The sequence below is a fragment of the Cydia strobilella genome, chromosome 5 (genome assembly GCF_947568885.1).
Source record: "Cydia strobilella chromosome 5, ilCydStro3.1, whole genome shotgun sequence".
NCBI lineage: Eukaryota > Metazoa > Arthropoda > Insecta > Lepidoptera > Tortricidae > Cydia > Cydia strobilella.
The window spans coordinates 12748196-12768033 of record NC_086045.1 but is presented as its reverse complement, the minus strand read 5'-3'; the positions used below and the strand labels follow the sequence as shown (position 1 = coordinate 12768033).

Below are 19838 nucleotides of genomic sequence, written 5' to 3'. Positions count from 1 at the left end.
GTCGTCGCTAGTTTAACGAATTTTACGAGGATGAAGTCTCGGGCAGAGACTATTATATAGTACAACGCGTTCGCTTCAAGTTGGCCGTTGGCGACCGTTACATGATAACGTCACAGGTACAAATACTAGTACTGTCGACAAAAAATGAATTACTTTTTTTATTTTCTAATGCTCAATTTATTTAATAATTTTTGTGATTGTATTAAATGTAAGTAAAAACATCGGCCAAGAGCATATATCAGGTAGGTGTAGCCGGTGTAAGTATACGTAATATGGGCCATTTTGCCTGAATTAAATTTTAAAATAAATAAATAAAGAAAATGCTTATCGTAGGGTTCCGTAGTTACCATTCTGTCACAATAGGCTCAACGGTGGCTATTAATATAAGTATCATGTATATATACCGGGTGATTCCTGTAACAGGAGCATTAAATTAAACTGGAGGCTGTACGCCTCAAACTGACCAACATTTGTTAAGCAACTTTTTAAAATTATAAATTTTTTAGATTATACCTTTTAAATATTATTTTCAATGTACGCTGCCACCTGTGTGTTTGACGTTGCTTGTCACCCTTTAAACATAACAAATTTTGCAATACATTGCGTCTTAGAATAAACTTTAAAGTGTAATGAAAATCAAAACACAAGTAATTTTTAAAAGCTGCTGAACAAATGTTGGTCAGTTTGAGGAGTACAGCCCCCAGTTTAATTTAATGCCCCTGTTAGAGGAAACAACCCGTATATATATATATTTTTATTAGCCTACTTTGGTGTCCCACTGCTGGGCAAAGGCCTCCCCTCGTTTTCTCCCCTCGACCCTGTCATCGGCATTTTCCCACCATTTGGGGTAGAATGCGTCCAAGTCGTCCCGCCATCTCCTTTTTGGTCTGCCTGAACCCCGGCCTGCACCGCCTATGGTGCTCCGTGGGTCCCAATCAGTAACCATTTTGGCCCACCTTTCCGGGTGCATGCGACAGACATGTCCCACCCAGTCCCACTTAACCCTTAACTACCTACGTCCGATTTCTATAGCATAACCACCTACGAAAGGTCTGGTAGACCACTATTTGAAATGGGTCTAAAATATTTATAAGAATTATGTTAGAGGGACAATTAAATAATATTTATCTATCTATTGGTTGAAGGCATTTATTAATAAATACCGATACAAAATTAATCAATAACATATAGCTTGAACTTAACATATAACATTTTTCCTACTTTTAACAAAAAAAACATTGTAAATCCTTTGGGACAAGGGATCACAAAATATTATTTGCATGATATATTTTTTTATTAATAAATCTTAAAGAACAATAATCAGTCTAGCTAATCAGCTATAATTTTTATATAAAAACGTATTATTATTATAAAATTGCAAGCTATTCAAATAGCCATTTTTCGCGGCAGCCAATGCACAGCCAATAAATACAATACTTACACATTTTATTCAATACTTTATTATATCTGTCCTAGAAAGCTGAACTTTCCCATGTAGTTCAGGTTTTAGATACCTACATAGAACTGTAAAACTAATAAATCTGTAACTTTCACCCTCCCACCTCTAAAAAAGGGGGTGGAGTTCTGAATACATTACAAGTAAAACTAGGACAATTCTCGATGTCCTGATGAGCCTAGGGTTTACATAAAACGCTATACCGTAACCCCCCTCCCCCCACCCCCGCTTGCTATCCTAAAACTGCACCCCGTTATAAAGGGGGTGCAGTTCTAAATACTTATACAGAACTAGTGTACCCAGGGCACTTCCCGATGTCCTAGAGAGATTAAATATTTGGTATGAAGCCTATATGATTTCTATACAAAGACACAGATTATATAATACTATGACAAAGATCATAAAAATTAAGAAATTTGTAACTTTTACCCTCCATCCCCTATTAGTAGAGTGCAGGCATAACAATTTTACAAAGAAAAAACATAAAATGCGTTAAAATATTAAAAACTACAAGCCCATAAAAATAAACGTAACCTCCTAGGCATGGTCTCAGAGACCAGCGAGATATAGTATATAAGCACCTAGGCAAGGTCGCTGAGACCACCGACGACAGTCTTTTGCTCACCAAATTCACAAAGACACACGTCCGAAGGCATCGATCACATGGCCGGCACTGAGACGGCTGCAGGGAAAGGTACAGGGTCACAGAGGTCCGTGCAATGAACACGTGTTGAGTTATTCACTATTTTGTATTTGCAAAGGTCTGAGAGACCTTGCGTAGGTGGTTAAGGGTTAAGCTTAGCGGTCTTGACGCCTACATCTGCAACTCTAGTTCTGGAGCGTTGTTCCGTGTTTCTGATTCGATTAGTTCTACCATAGAGTAACTTATACTAGAGCGGTACTGTCATAGTAAATTTTGTAACCCCAGTAAATTCACTGCCATCTTTCGACACACTTTAAAACTAAAAATGAAAATTTATTAAAATACGATAAAATGTATTTAAATATAGATAAATGATTTTTTTTATTTGCATTAATTATTTTTATGATTTTGACCCATGTTCTTTTACTGATATGCGTTAAAATTCTTAAATAACAAATGAAACCGTCAACGCCATCTATACGACAGTAGGCCAAAACTAGTAGCGCCCTCTGATCGAGAATCAAATTTTCTTGATTTTCGAGGCACGTTTATTCCTTAGACTGTATCCACCTGTGGGTACACATTCAATATGTTAATTTTATGTTTAATTACAAAGGCTTGTCTTTCTGCTTCGTTTCGGATACATTCCATCATAATGTGAGTAGCATCTTCTCTTGTCCCACATTCTGTACAGTATTGTGTATCACTCTTGCGCATCAAGAAAGCAAATGTGTCCAGATAGAAGTCATAGGGTTATTATGATATCTAACCTACTCAAACCAGATCCTCTAAACCATGGCATTTGACACAGATTACTTAGGTTGAATTGTTCTGTACTATATTCCTTTGTTTAGAGACCTCTCGTCAAAGTGCTTCTTCCATAAGTCTCGGCATTTAAACGTACCATGTTTAGACAGTCAGTATGGTATGGTAAACAAGTACATACTATTCCCTCTGTTATAGCTTCCATAGCAAATCTATCAGCAGATTCGTTTCCCGTTAGACTTATATGAGATGGCACCCATTGCAAATGTATTTTGATACTTGACCTCGATAATTTATTTAAACTTTTAAGAATAGTGTAGGCAAAGATGGATATAACTCCGTAATAGATGGATACAGTCTAAGGAAAAAACGTGCCTCGAAAATCAAGAAAATTTGATTCTCGTTCAGAGGGCGCTACTAATTTTGGCCAACAGTCGTATAGATGGCGTTGACGGTTTCGTTTGTTATTTAACAATTTTAACGCATATCAGTGAAAGAACATGGGTCAAAATCATCAAAATAATTAATGCAAATAAAATAAAATCATTTATCTATATTTAAATACATTTTAACATATTTTTACAAATCTTCAATTTTAGTTTTAAAGTGTGTCGACAGATGGCAGTGAATTTAATGGGGTTACAAAATTTACTATGACAGTAGTACCGCTCTAGTATAAGTTACTCTATGGTTGTAGGCTTTCGGTACTCCTCTAAAGTTCGTGCATCGAGCCAAATATTGTCCTTGCGCAGGGGCCATGCTAATCTTCTCTGTATCGTTCCAATTTTAGTATATGTACTGCCGAAGCAAGTACAGGTATAAATATGAAACACAAATTAACTAATTGAGGCTTGTAAAGTTTTGGGTTTGGAATAGGTAGGGGCGCCCATTCCAGGGCATCGGAACCCTAAAAGTTTCGATGTAAAGGCACAGGATTACCAATGTTATAAAATAAAGCATAGAAGGGAAACCGTATGAGAAACTAAAATTCTCCTTTGAATTCTAATTCGCGGGCTCTCATTGGCTGCATAAGAGCACTTACTGAGATTGGAAGCGTAGTAACAATCGGAAGCTTTTAAGATTTCCGACGTTCTTTTTTTTGCTCCAGTGCTATTTGCCTCACTTCGTATGTGAACAGCGTAGCTTTGGAAGAGGTTGAAAATACAATTTCTTTTTAACTTAGAATCGGCTTGTTACTAATGCACTTGTTGTGAGCATTTAAATTGGGTGTCGCTTTTTGTTGAAGGCCCATCTTGTGAGGGCGAGTTACCGAGTGCCGGATGTAAAATTTTATACGGTTTTATTGACAGGCGCTTGGTTTTATATACCAGTAGTTATTTAGTCTATCGCTTTTATCCAATAGCCTAGTGTATTAAATTCCTTACACCCTGGCGAGTGCTGTATCTACGTGTACCCTAGCTAATATGACACGGGCAAGGGCAGCTTCCGCTTGGTGTACCGTTTGTAAAATAACTAAATTATTCCATGTGAAAATTTTTGTAATAAATTTTTCGTTGGCACATCAGTAAAGATACAGAGTACTGGCCAATAAGTAATATATTATTATCACCTTTGTGTTTTATTGTATGAGCTTGTATAGAGTAAACAATATAGGTTAGTTTGTAGATTGCATATTTTACTAGTCATTTTATACAAATATATATGGTGAATACTGCAATGAAATACTGTGAATTACAATAGGAGACTCAGCATAGTACTAAAAAAGCTCTAATAAAAAAAATTAAGCAGACTATTATATAAATAAAATCTGACAAAACTAATACATAAGTACATGAGACCAATTTTTCTCATCGATCGCAGAGAGGACTTACAAACATAACTAAAAAAGCGGCCAAGTGCGAGTCGGACTCGCGCACGAAGGGTTCACCACCATTATCTATTGTTTTTAGTTTTAGTATATATTATGTTGTTATAGCGGCAACAGAAATACATCATCTGTGAAAATTTTAACTGTCTAGCTATCACGGTTCACTAGATACCTGGTAACAGACCGACAGTGGAGCGGAGTCTTAGTAATAGTGTCCCGTTTTTAGGGTTCCGTACCAATAGGGTAAAAACGGGACCCTATTACAACAAGTACTAAAAACAGAATAAATTAAATATTTAAAGGGGACTCCCACACAACAAACGTGATTTTTTTGCCGTTTTTTGCGTAATGGTACGAAACCCTTCGTGCGCGAGGCCGACTCGCACTTGGCCGGTTTTTTTACCCTTTGGGTACGAAACCCTAAAATACTCTACCGTGAAAACATGTAGGCAATATAATATTCCTGGCCGTTAGGCCGGTACTGTAACTAAGATAAGTTATTTTCATTTCTACCCATCACCCATACCCACCTTATGAATAAATACCGTAATATATATTAGGTACATATGTACTTTTGAAAATATCTCATGCACATATGCCGTAATCCTTAGCAATCACTCTTGCTAATTACATCCTTAAATTGATTGAACATCCTCTTTGTGGTGAATTATGATAAGAAAGGCTTTCCTCCCATACAACCCATAATCCCGGCCGTATCAAAACGTTGAATAGGTTATTTTTATGCCAAGGAAATGATTAGTTTTCGATATCTTGTAGTAATCCGCTTTGTACAAAGCAAAATATAAGGTCACCAGTATATAAAATAAATTATGATTAGTTTAGCAGCGTTTAAAATTAAAGTAAGTACTAGCTGAGAGGAAGGTCACATTACATTATTCAAAAATTTTGGAAAGTAAACATTCTACAATATCAAAGAAATATTTAAAATGCTACGTGATATTTTGATTTTAAGTTATACCGGTAACGATCCCTGCCTATGGCACTTATTATTTTTACTAAACCTGGATATTTAATTTACATTTAATTTACCTTACAACCTAGTGCATGTCGGACAACGTATAAAGGAGGGTTTCGTACCCTTATACAATACAAAAAGTTATACAAACAAAAGGGTGTATCTTCGCGACGTTACTCGTCTTACATCGTTGTAATATTTTTCATGGAAAGTATTTATTTATTAAGCTTTATTTTTTTCATTGCATATTCAGTTTAAAATTTAGACAGGGTGGCGATGCAATATTTTTCACTTTTGGAGTGATTATTTCCAAAAGTATTTATTGAAACAAAAAGCTCTTAGAGGAAAGGGGACGGCCGTTTCTCCATACAAACGTAGTCCCCATTTTCCTCTCTGGATATTGGCACTGGAAAATATTTTATATAATTTGATACATATATATTAACCATAACTATGCCCCTATGTTTGACTATTTTAGATGTTTTGATAATTGTAGAATTTAGGAGCGAAAACCAGATTCAATACAAATTTTAAAATGCTCCTTACTCTTGTAATACCTAATTAAACATTCGAAACAAATCAAACATAGCTGTGGTTGATATAAAACAAATTGTTTCAAAATATTTTCAATAATGATAATACCCAGAGAGGAAAATGAGGACTACGCTTGTTGTATGAAAAGGCGATTCCGCGCGGGTCCTTCACTTTCGTCTAACGTCTTATATTATATTGAATGATGTGCCTTACGTTTATTTTAATTGAAATATATATATATATATATATATTACTTTTAGTTTGGTTGGTGCAAGTCTGGAGTACCCCCCGCCCCCTCCCGCCCCTGAAAATATATTTTTATAATTGTTAACTTAAAAACTAGGTAGATGTTTTACCTATAGCGCCTTATAAATTACACCAACGTTTTATTACAAATAAATCTTATAGTTTCAGAGTGTAATGGCTGTGACATACGGACAGACGGACATGATAAAATTATAAGGGTTACGTTTTTGCCATTTTGGCTACGGAACCCTATTAATGACACGTCAATAATATATCTTTATGTCGTATTTTCATATTCGAATAATATAGTACATCAATTAAATAGTACAGCAACACTCTTAATTGTCCATCGCTGGACCTTATGCCTTTTGTAACAAGGTTTACCGAAGGACAGTTAACAGTGTGGGCGATAGCGATGGTATAAGTACCGTATAATTAAATATTAGACTTATATTGACCGGGATATAGACCGTGATTACCTTTTGTATTGTCACTCAACCACCCACTATCTTCAGTCACTCGTGAACAAGACGCATGTAACTGCGTCGAAATATCGGGAGCTCATAAGCAAAAGGTAATCACCGGTCTATATCCCGGTCAATATAAGTCTAGTGAAACTAACAGAGAATCATTCAAAACTCTTACCGTATAATAATCCGCTGTAAACTAAAGCCAAATTATGAAAAATTCGTAAAAATGCCTTTGGGTAATTTGTTTCTTGACTTGTACTGAATCCAGAAAGATAGAATTAACTAAGTATTTAGTTCATAAAAATAATTTAATTGACTGTGGGCAAGGCCGTCTACAAAGCAAGTCCGCATTAAGCAGTTTTTTCGCGCTAGTTCCCTCACTAAAACAGATGGCGCTATGATAACCAACTTTCCACCATCCACCCACCATCCACCCACCTAAACAAGTCATTTCGTGTTTTGAACTCGAAGTGATAGTGCGACAGTCGTTCGATTTTTTTTTGTTAAAATAGTTTTTGAAAATATTGTGCATCAGAAAGTAGCTACGTAAGTAGTATAAGAACCAGCTATCTGTTAATCAGAAATTGTTTCAGTTTTGATTAAGTTTTTGCATATTATTACGATTTGATAAGGTAACAATAAATCCTCCAGACTTTGCGCATATTACTTTACTTAACTTCGATCTCAGTAAATTAAAGAAAAAACACGATTATAATACATTTTAATATTACTATTGATGATTTATTTCCGAAACAAAAAATAATTACGAAATACGATAAATTGAGTTTATTTCGAATCTGAACCCTATATTAACAAGTTTAAAGTACACTTTTCTTTGTCTTGATTCATTCTTTTTAAAAACTCAACTACGAAAATATACGCACGCATAGATTGGCTGATAGCATTACTAGACGGACTTACCTAAAATTACAAGGGAAGACTGTCTACTTGGCGAATTAAAAAAAAAATACAATTGTTTTTGCTTAATTTGTGATAAAAACGATGTGTCACTATAGCTAAACTATTAATTATTAAATTCTTCATCGTATGCAAATACAAGCGGTATCGTAGGTGAATAGTTAACGGAGTTAGATCACTCCAAACTCTCCAAAGTAAAAAAAAGTATGCCGGTCTTGCCCACAGTAACATAAAAGTGACACAATTTAATTTATGTTCATAATATCAATTCTTACTCGTAATAAGTACCGTCTGAAATAAATTAACAAGTTATCGGGTTATTGGCACCGTATTATTGTATCCGAACATGACTGCCCTTTTTCACAATTAAATACCAAACATCTAATTCGACGCGTCATCATCGAAAGTCTATTATATTATTCACTCACCAACTTTTAACGAGAAAAGTTGAACGAAATTTCAACTTTTCAGAAGTCAAATGACTTTATTGGATAAAAAAATTACACCCAAAGACAAGTTATAAAGTTTTATCCTGATTGACAATAAAGCAACTATGTTGTAATTATTAATGGGGATTTTCGTATGTGGAATCATTTGTCTTGTACAAACTTATAAAATGTATACTGTAGACACTTACTAGACTAATCTAGAGGAAATCAGTGTCAAATAGGGCAATTAAAGACAGAAAAATAAAAGTGAACCGATATGCAATCTGTCATATTCTATGAAAACAGCAAAATTAAATTATTAATATACTTTTGCAGAGGCCGAGAAATGGCAATTCGTGGATGAGATTCAACGATGCGAAGCAGAGTCCTAATACAAATAAGACGATTCCACGAATTGCTTTTAACATCAATAAACGGCAAAACCAATTTCCCTCCCTAATATTTTTTTTAAAGTTTAAGGCTCAACTTATACTGCCATAACATTCAAAATAATTGTGCAATATAAGCTGTATAAGAACGCTGTTTTTAACTTTTCACGCACCTCTGATTTTATTAAGCAGTATTCGCACGATTATACACGACGGTCTTGTAAGAACGGGACATGTAACATAATTTATCTTCTTATCTCATTTTATCGTATAGCGAAAATGATATCTAACCGGGTCGTGTAAGGACCACAACACACTAGCGTCTTTTGAGCGTCGGCGTCCAGTGATCGCTATGGAAAATGACGTAGCTGTGCAGTTGCGCCAAAACGTTGCGTCGAGCGGCAGCCATAACCATAGCAAGTAAAACTCTTGGCAGTCAAATTAACGGGAATTTCACAATAAAGATAAAAGTTAACTTTATTTCAGATTTTAATTTTTTTTTTATCCAGAGGATCAAATTATGGCACGCCGAGAGCCAGTAAATTTGCCTTAATAAATTGATTTATATTCATATTTTGGCAGTAGGAGCCTCGTGTTCTGGAATATGGTGGAGTGTCTAACACGGTATTTTGAAACAAGTGTTTTAACTAAAATCTGACGAACTACATCTGCCGTTTCCTTAGATTCGTACTCAGAGAGAGACAAGAACATGTCGGGCCCTGCTCAGTGTAGAGTTCCTTAGTTACCCGTCCATCACAATAGGTTGCGTTGTACGGGGGCTATTAGCAAATATCACAAGCAATAGGGAAGTACCTTCGCGGCTTTTCATTAAGAAAGGAATACTTTTTGCGATTATTTAGAAACGGCTTAGATATAGTTTTCACTAAAAGTCTTTTATATCATTCTCTCTATAGTAATAGATTTTTTCATATTTTTTTGGATCCATTGTTCAAAAGTAAGAGGGGGGGACACTTTTTTTTCGGGCCTATTATTTCCGAACATGGTTCTTGAAGACCCCTATTATTATTATTTTTCACAAAAGACCTATTCAACGACACCCTAAATCATAAGGTTGAAGCGAAAAACAATTTCACTCCCACTTAAGGTATAGCTTAAAATGACCTATTTTATCCCTTCTACGATTGATTTATACAGGGTGATTTCTGGGTCGTGATCCAAAACCACTATTTCTGACTCTGTAAATGATCCACATTATCATATGGTAGTATTTGATTGAAAATAATTAGTTAGTTTTCTTATTTTTCAAGTAAAATTAATCTTATACTAAGTAATCATGGTCACCCTATGACTTTTGACATACGCTGTAGGGAAAGCAACAAGACGTCACATTGAGTAGGATGACCAAATTGTACGCAATAAGTGCAGCACTAGCCTCTTTAGTAAACCATAGAGTAACGTAGTGTAGCTTTAATAACTTTTTGACAAGTTTTCAGAGATAATAAAATATGACATTGATGCATCAAGGCGGTTTGTTTACAGAGGACCTACCGGGAAACAGCGAATCTGAAATTTCGCTATCTGCCTCTTTATCACTCGAATATGCAAGAGTGACAGAGATGTTAGATAAGGAAATTTTGATTTTCTTGTTTCGCGATAGACCCTTACATTGTGGTTGTGGCGCCTCCTCCGCACAGTTTCGCGTAATATTCCCTATACTGCATGATGTCAAGAGTTCTATTGCTACACGACCCCGAAATCATTCTGTATATCTATGCTAAATTTAAGCTTTCTCCTACTAACGGTAACGGCTTAGGCGGACGGACAGAGAGAGAGACAGACAGACAGATGGACATGGCGAAACTTTAAGGAAATTAGTTGACTACGGAACCCCAAAAACGCACATATGCATATTTCTGCAAACAAATGGGCATAGTTGTGATAAATACACATAAAATTGCGTAAAAATATTTTCTATAAAGTTAATATCCAAAGAAAAAAATGGGGACTATGTTTGTATGGAGAATCGGCCTCCTGACGTTGTCCCATTTCCTCCTGTCAAAAGGCATATTTTATTAACTACTGTTCAAACCTTTTATTAAGTTCATAGTTAAACTAAATTATACACTATCTTATCGCATATTTTGGGCTTATTTAAGTATAAGGGTAACTTACGTTGATCAATAAAAGATATTAAAAATGTGTAAGTAAGTATTAGTCTCATCAAATTTTAATAGCTTGCATACATTCTGAGGTAAGATTTTCAACAAGGAAATGCGTTTAATTATGTTACGAAATTCGCTTTATCAGGCGTTTATAGACCTACATATATTATACCATAGATCTTTTTTGAAAATCATAATCTTAGTGGCCGTTGTTTCTTTTTTTTGCTATTTGTACCGTAGGTGTTTTTGATCGCAAATTTTAAAGTTGAAAATCATTTAAAGTAAAAAAGTTCCGACCCGATTCGAAGAATGCTTATAAGATGTCACAGCGATACGATACTGATCTGTCGGTGTTAAAAGTGACGTTTTTGGTTGAAAAAATGGCTTTGATTAAAAATGTAAAAACTATAATGTCTCCTCTTAAATAATTTAAGTTATAGTTTTTCGTGTACGGGTCAGACCAATTGAATAATAATAACATCATTATTGCTTTTCTCAAAACTGGCCTTTAGTGTCGACATCGTATAAAAGAAACAAATCCTCAAACCCCAGGGTCGTATCTACAGCTGTCTAATCTTGCGGTCTGTCTTTATTATCGGGAAAGCCGGTCGTTACTGCCATGACATGGAATGGGCGTGCGTTCGAAACTCAGATTGCAAGTAATGCATTGGTTTAAGGTCCATTATTATTTAATCCATTCCATTTTAAAGAATTTTAGTTTTAGTGCCGCAGTTTTAGAAAACGGATTGTTTTCCCGCAAAGGCGACAAAGTTATGTTAAGTATACTTGAATTACTTTTAAAAATCGGACTCTTTTTTTCAAACAGATTATGACCAAAACTTTAAAAACAATATTAATCCCTAAGTGCTTATACCAAGGGCTGGTCTAAAAGGTGCTCCGGTTTTACTCATGCGATTGCAATATACACCATTGTGAGGGATCTTTCAGTACTTATTGAAGTGACCACTCAACTACTCGAAGGTTCGTTCGTCTTTTTACCTTATCTTCTGTAATTTTTATGTGAACATATTGTGTTGTATACAATAAAGCGATTACTACAACTGAAGTGGTACAAAATACTTTTAGGAGACGCTTAATTTTTTCGTTATTTTTTTACTTCGATGTGTCGAAGCCTAAACAACAATGTATGTATGTATAAACTCTTTATTGTACAAAGACATAGAACACAAATATGGCACAGAAATAGGCAGTACAAGCATAAATAGGCAGAAATAGGTAGTGCAAGGTTCAGGGGGCCTAGCTGAGATGACAACCGTTTGCAGAGAAACGACAGGAAGTGCTATCTGACTCTATCGCACTAATATTGAGCAATGATAGAGAGACAATATCGTTTTGTTTCGTTTTCTGCAAACAATTGTCATCTTTGCTAGGCCCCCAGCACTTAAATAAGACTCCATTATTTGTGTGCACTCCGTGTGTATTTATTTCAAATTTATTGCAAATGCATTGCAAATCTGGATCGTTTTTATGCCTAAGTAGTTTTAATTTAGTAAATGTAACAAGTGCGGGTCGGACTCGCCCACCGAGGGTTCCGTACGTTTTAGTATTTGTTGTTGTAGCGGCAACAGAAATACATCATTTGTGAAAATTCCAACTGTCTAGCTATCACGGTTCATTAGATACAGCCTGGTGACAGACAGACTGACAGAGGAGTCTTAGTAATAGGGTCCCGTTTTTACCCTTTAGGTACGGAACCCTAAAGATTGGCCCGTTTCGACCTCACGATGTTATCACCTATCGAGCAAATTAGGTACTACTTAGTTATGTCACCTGTGTTAAAGTGACATCTTTGTTAGTTATTATTAAACAACTTCACCGTCTTGTTTGACATGGATAATGTAAAGGTCACTCACACAAACAGGCGTTGAGTAGTTTTCTCAATTTTTTATTCAATTTTTCATTAATTTTATTGAATATTTGGCTCCATAAACCCGCTCAGACAAACGAATCTATACTACATAAACCTCAAAGTTTATGGTGCAAGAAATCTACGTATTTTTAAAAGAAAAACTGTAAATAAAATTGTATGAAATTCGGAATAAGGAGAACCACTTAAAGCTAACTAAATGTATGGCTCCGCCGTTCAGAACACTTTAGAAAATTAAAATTACCAAAATTAAACATATTTTTAGCGCTAGTTAAATGAAAGCTTGTAAAAATGAAACGTATACGCTTAGCCCGCGCTTGATGAATCAATTAAAAATAGAAAAATAAAAAACTAATAAAAAAACAACACGAAATTTAAGTGTAAAAAACAAAATACAAAAAGTTATGTAGCAGCATACAATTACTGGGGATCGAACCAGGGACCACCCGGTGCAAACGAAAAAAGCGAATGTTTGCAAAACACGCCATGATAGTGGTTACCTAAGCTGACGAAATTCAGCCACTAAAAACTAAATATCTAAATACCACCAAAACCAGCAATACACTGAATTTTTTGACATTTAATCTGTAAACATATCTCAAAAAGAAAATACTGTTATGATATCGATAGGACTATTTGTTTAGGCGCGAGCTATCACAATTTAAAATTTCCAAAAACCGGATCGACAAAAAAAATTTAGTCATAGAATTTGGTCACAAAATTTCACAAGAATCGGTTGAGAATTGCGACCTGTAGAGGAGAACATCCGGACATACAAAAGCAAAATGCGCGAGTCAAACCGTAGACCTTCGCTACGCTTCGGTCAATTATGGTTGGTCAGTGCCTCCAAGCTGGAAAACTCTGTAACGTACTACGCATTTGGTCAGTGTGGACGATCCTTTGGCGAATGAGGTAATGAGTGCTGTGTGCAACCCATCATTCGACAATAATGCCAAAAACGAGGGTAGTTTCTAGTCTCCCCTGCCGCTGCCGTCGCCCGCACCGAGTAATCGGTCGCGGAGGGCTGCAGCCCGCAGTCTGCGTCGGGCCACCAACGGGAGCGCTCTATGAAAATGCTCCTCGTTATGGAGCGAAACATGTCGAGAAATCATCGACTTTATAAACGTGAGTGACCTGGTTTAATATATTTAATAACCTTTAACCACATGAAAAGGTACTCCTTTGTACTTATTTGGATAAGTATGATAAAATTATTACCTACATGCCCACAAGCTGTTACTTCAGCCCTGCGCGGAGCTCGGCATTCGGCCTTCACATTTATACACTTGTACTATTGTTCTGTGTTTGAGCACTAACCTCCTGGACACTTAAGGCCTTCGGCCCTACGCTGAGCTCGGCCTTCGGCCTTTCCATTAAGACACTTCTACTATTGTTCTGTGTTTAAGCACTTACAACCTGGACGCTTCGGGCTTAAGCGTTTAGACACTTCTTGTACTAATGTTCTGTGTTAGAGCACTAACATCCTGGACGTTTCGGCCCTTCGACCCTACGTGGAGCTCGGCCTTCGCCTTTCGCATTTAGACACCCTTATTATTGTTCTGTATTTAAGCACTAATCTGGACGCTTCGGGCCTTCGGCCCTACGCGGAGCTCGGTCTTCGGCCTTCGAATTTAGACACTTGTACTATTATTTTGTACTTAAGCACTATCCTCCTGAACGCTTCAGGCCTCCGGCCCTACGCGGAGCTCGGCCTTCGGCCTTCGCGTTTATACATTTGTACTATTATTTTGTACTTAAGCACTATCCTCCTGAACGCTTCGGGCCTTCGGTCCTACGCGGAGCTCGGTATCGGCTTTTTTTCACAGCTTTGAGGGGCTGTAGACCTGAGTATTTATATGATTTTAATATCAATTCCTCGGGTGGAGGAATTGATATTAAAATCATATAAATACTTCCTTTTCCCGAGATAAAAGGTATTGACATGCAGACACACGGACGGACGGAGGGATGGACGGACGGACAACAAAGTGATCCTGTAAGGGTTCAGTTTTTCCTTTTGAAGTACCTATGGAACCCTAAAAAGAAAACTATACTGCGTAAACGTAAGAAAATAGTTTTTTTGTTGTTTGCCGACTTGCCGCTCGACTCGCCGACAAAAGAATTGGTATCTATATGGGTGCCAAGTTCTGTGCTGTGTAGAAAATCCTGAAATTATAAAGGATTAGACTTGGGTAGCTTTTACCATCAAACCAAATTTTAGAAAAGTAACATAAACCTAATAGCCTATCTATACGTAAAAACTAGCGAAGACAAATCCTTTATAATTTCAGGATATTCTACACAGCACAGCATTTGAGACCCATATAGATATCAATTCTTATGTCGGCAAGTCAAGCGGCAAGTCGGCAAACAACACATATTCTATCTATACATTGAACTTGGCTCCCATTTCTCATTTATGTTTTTGTTGGGATATATATTAACACAGATAACAGATTATATAGATTTTTTTTGGAATATCTGAAATTTCTACGTTTATGAAATGATTTAATATTGACAGTCGACACCTATTAAGTTATAATTACGGTTGTAATTCGGATAACGACTAATTCCAATTGCCGCATATATTTCAATATCGCGCAATAGAACGCATTGGAGCATCCTCGATCGACTACGGCAGAGAGAGTGCCCTGCTCCTGTGGGAAAAGTACCACCAGATTATCCGAGCATATAGGTATAGTATGAAGAACGGGGATAGCCGGGGCTCTGCGGTGATGGAATAATATCATATAAATCTCTACCTTACTCGACTTACTGTCGGACATAGTACAACCTAAATCACTGAAAATATAACGCAGAAATGTTCAAAGATGGTTACATATGTTTTTTGTTATAGCTATGCATATTGATTTTCTTTCGTCAACATATATTTTAATAAACAAAATACACATACATTTTTTTTGTTTATTTGGATTTTACCATCATCTGCCTACAATGTTAATTAAAAAAAAGATTTTTGTTTGCTTCACTAGCAATGTTAAAGAATGTCCTTTTAATTTTCTTATTCATAATTCATAATGTATTAAAATGTCCGACTTGATTAAGTAGACTTCGATTTTAGCCGTACCTTTGAAAATTCATGTTATGCAAATTCATTTCACTAACACCCACTAAAGTTTGATGGGTTTTGCGTTAAGGCTCACAAATCGTTATAGAATTTGGCGTTGACTTCTGTAATAGTATTTTATCAATTGATTTTGTTGAATTAAGAATGCGACTAACCAAGAATTATGTATGTTGGCAATAAAATATTTTACCTACACACTTATAATAAACCGGTACATCCGGTACCGGTACCGGTACATCTTGTATGCGTTTGTTAGCATAATATTGCCTTATGTACAAATTGAACAGCATAATATGCAACTGACCTGACCCCGTAGACAACAATAATGCCAGTCGCTAACGCTACGTAGCGAACGAAACGCAACTGTCACCTGTCGCACTAATATTATGGAATACACAAAGCGATTCGATGGCGAAGCGCAAGAGATCGTCACCTTGGCTAGCCCGCCTGTTTCTCTTTGACCTCCAACGTTAATAAAATATTGCACTACACACCGTTATTTCATTTCTTTTAAATTTTTATATTCTATTTTGACATAATTCTGTAAGTATTATGTCTAAATATAAAAATGCTATGTTGGAAAAACATCTGATTATTAGGTAAAACTACCGAGCTTCTGGTTTAGTAATATGAAAAAAAACTTAGGTATTTGTTTAGGTGTTGTTTAAAACAATCCTAGAAAAACAGTTGATATTTTAAAATTAAAACTATTTGATTACTAACCGTTTCTCAAATGTTGTCAAATCTTTGAAGTTGCATATACTGGCAGACTACTCCTAGTCTCCGCCAATTCGAGCTTACATAAAATTCTAATGTCTACATGATATCATTCGTTTCGTTCGCGTTCGTTCATTCGTTCGTTTAATACGTGTACGGACAAGTGTGAGCGAAATGATATCTAAATATACGTTCGAATAGGCCTCTAAGTAGCCAGAAAAGTATTCATATCGATTCGTATTTAATTTACTTAGCGCGATATAATATACGAGTATAAAGACTAAGCATCATGCAGCTAGCCAAGTCTTAACCGACTACGGCAAAGCAAAGGAAGGTTATGATTTTTACCGGTATGTATGTATGTATTTATTCCATTCCATTGATTTTCAGAAAAATAATAATCCGTATCCCTTATTATTATATAATAAATGTTTCAAAATTCAGCAGTATTCAATAATACCTACGAGTATGAATACCTAATGTCTAATACATTCATGTGTGTGCTGCATCTGCGTCCCAATATTTTTTTTTATATTTGTTGCGATTTGCATTTGCAATGTGCATATATCATCTACTACTATGTTGATAGTTTTAAAATTGGATAATAAATCACAGTAAAAATTGTATAGTTGTAAATACATTTAGCGGGCTCTCCCGTCACAAGTATTGTTTTACTTAATGGGAGACTCCAGCCTTTTATGTAAAGTGTATCATAATGTTAAACCAAAATAAACTATTTGTATTTGTAAATACAATATCTCTGCAAGAGTTTTTCTACTTTTATACTATTAATTTATTATTGTAACCTAGGTTTAAGTTATTATAATTGTAAGTAACACCCTTATAGGGTACCATTAACTTAATTTATTACATTGTAAGACCTCTTCTCCCACATGAAAGCAACAAGGATGCGGTCTGCTTGACCAGACGCCGTAGGCACCGCAAAAAGCTCTGTTCCATATGATAATTTTACACATTAGACTAACTTTTATTTTTATTTTATTATTAAGTACTACTTATTTTGGCGCTTTAACTTTTAAATGGTATCTTGATATGGGTGTAGTGTACGAATGTACTTTTTGCCTGAAATAAAACTTTATTTATTTATTTTATTTTATTTTATTTAACATACACATGCATTTCATAAACTTGACACTATATTGGGAACAGAACAGCGTGGCTCATTGTTGAAGTGGGTGCCTATGTTGGTGGACTGTACTATTATTTAAATGCTTATGCCTGCACGTAAGAGTTGAAGTGCACGAAGTGGCGCGATCGGAGCTATACTCGAACTGGAATTCAAGACCAAAAAATCTACCACCAGGTTGCCACTGCAATAAAATGTTAGTTCAATAGTATTTTCCTTTTTTTTTTAAATAAAACGCCATGAATTTATTTATTAGTAATTTTAATCCTTTGATTTAAAGTAGTAATTGTATAAATATATAATATTACATAAATACAAACCATCCTAAAAAAAACGTGATTTTCAGTCGCAAAGCTGATATTGCACTTGCAGCACTTCGGGTGTTCATAACATTTGGTGCAATAATTTACAAGCTGGAGTTAAGAACAAACTTAGATGTAATTTCTAAATTTAAGTTATTATTTAACACTAAATAAGTGTTCCTTTTCATCCCTACAGGTAGATGTATTGGTATCTAAATTTTATCCTTGATGAAAAACACGAAATGAAATCGTGAGTTTAGGTTCGTTAGAAATGTCTTGATGTTACCTGTTTAAACTAAATAAGAGTCGGCGACAAAGGTGTGTACTATTTTTTTTTGTCAAAAAACCTTATTTATCGATAGTGTTGAATCCAATATAAAGTAGCATATTGCAAAAAGGTTTGCGAAACCTGAAATGTTTACTTGACATAAGTGACTTTGACACTTTTGACAGTGACGTATCTATCGTAGTTTTTTTGGTCTTGAATTCCAGAATTGAGTTTAGAATTACCCGGGCTTGGCGGTACCACACATAGTTCTACCTGGCACCGTGCGCGCATTCCTTCTAATATTACTTTACAATGCATGTGCTCGAAAAGTGCGTTTCCTACGGAGCCATATCATGCGGAAAGTACTACTTTTCCGCACTAGTGCTTTTTGTTTTCAATTTTTTTTTACAGTACATATGGTGCTACTTTCTCGCACTAGTGCGGAAAAGAGCACTTTTCCGCACTAGTGCTTTTTGTTTTAATTTTTTTAATAATTAAACTTATTTGCCATGATATGTTTTTTTATTTACTCGCACAATGCATAGTGAAACATTGTATGATACACGTGCGTAAAGTTGATTTCCGCACTTGTTGCATAAATAGCTATTGCATAAGCAATACACCTATATAATGTTAGTAGGTACAAAATTCCGAAGAAACTCGAACATGTAACTGTATAAAGCCTAATATTGTCTTCGGTTACCGCGATAGTTACTCATGATATAAAACTATATAAACGGATTATATCGCGTATATTGAATTTATAATACATCCCGACGTTTACGACGTTGTAAATGGTTCGAAACGTCGGGATGTTTTATAAATACAATATACGCAACATAATAAGTTTACATAGTTTTATTTCATGTATAAAGCCTAGCTGAACCTACTCGTAACTGCTTAAAGACTTGTGCCTGGAATAAACATTTCCCTGAAATTTAAAGGAAACGTATGATACGCCACGCCTGTGATGGATTGAAAGGAAATGTGCTAAAGAAGGTTGGGTTCGTATGAGCTCCCCACTCTAAGAAAATTAAAATATACGGTGAAAGCATATTTTCCAATTGACGTTGAAATGCAGGGAAACGCTTTGAGAAGTCAGTTTGAAATATGACGGAAAATTTGAAATATACAGTAGACGGAAAGTATTAAGCACAAGATGGTAAATGCAGAAGAAATAAACATTTATGGAACGATATATTATACTTTGAAGCCAGCTGTACGAGATGTTTTTTAGGGTTCCGTACCCAAAGGGTAAAAACGAGACCCTATTACTAAGACTCCGCTGTCCGTCTGTCCGTCTGTCCGTCCGTCTGTCCGTCTGTCCGTCTGTCTGTCTGTCACCAGGCTGTATCTCGTGAACTGTGATAGCTAGACAGTAGAAATTTTCACAGATGATGTATTTCTGTTGCCGCTATAACAACAAATACTAAAAACAGAATAATATAAATATTTAAATGGGGCTCCCATACAACAAACGTGATTTTTTTGCTGTTTTTTTCGTAATGGTACGGAACCCTTCGTGCGCGAGTCCGACTCGCACTTGGCCGGTTTTTTTAATCTTCCTGTAAGAAACCAAAAAGAAAAATAACAGTAGGTACCACACAGTACTTATGAACTCGTCAAGTACGTATGCACTTCCAGAAATCGGA

The 19838-nt window shown here is 35.7% G+C and overlaps 1 non-coding gene across 1 annotated transcript; it reads right to left on the bottom strand.

The window, feature by feature from the left end:
- Window positions 1–3576: 3576 nt before the first annotated feature.
- On the bottom strand, window positions 3577–3678 carry LOC134741893 (U6 spliceosomal RNA). Its single transcript, XR_010127911.1, has one exon. It is a non-coding gene; the product is annotated as a U6 spliceosomal RNA (small nuclear RNA).
- Between the last annotated feature and the right edge of the window lie 16160 nt (window positions 3679–19838).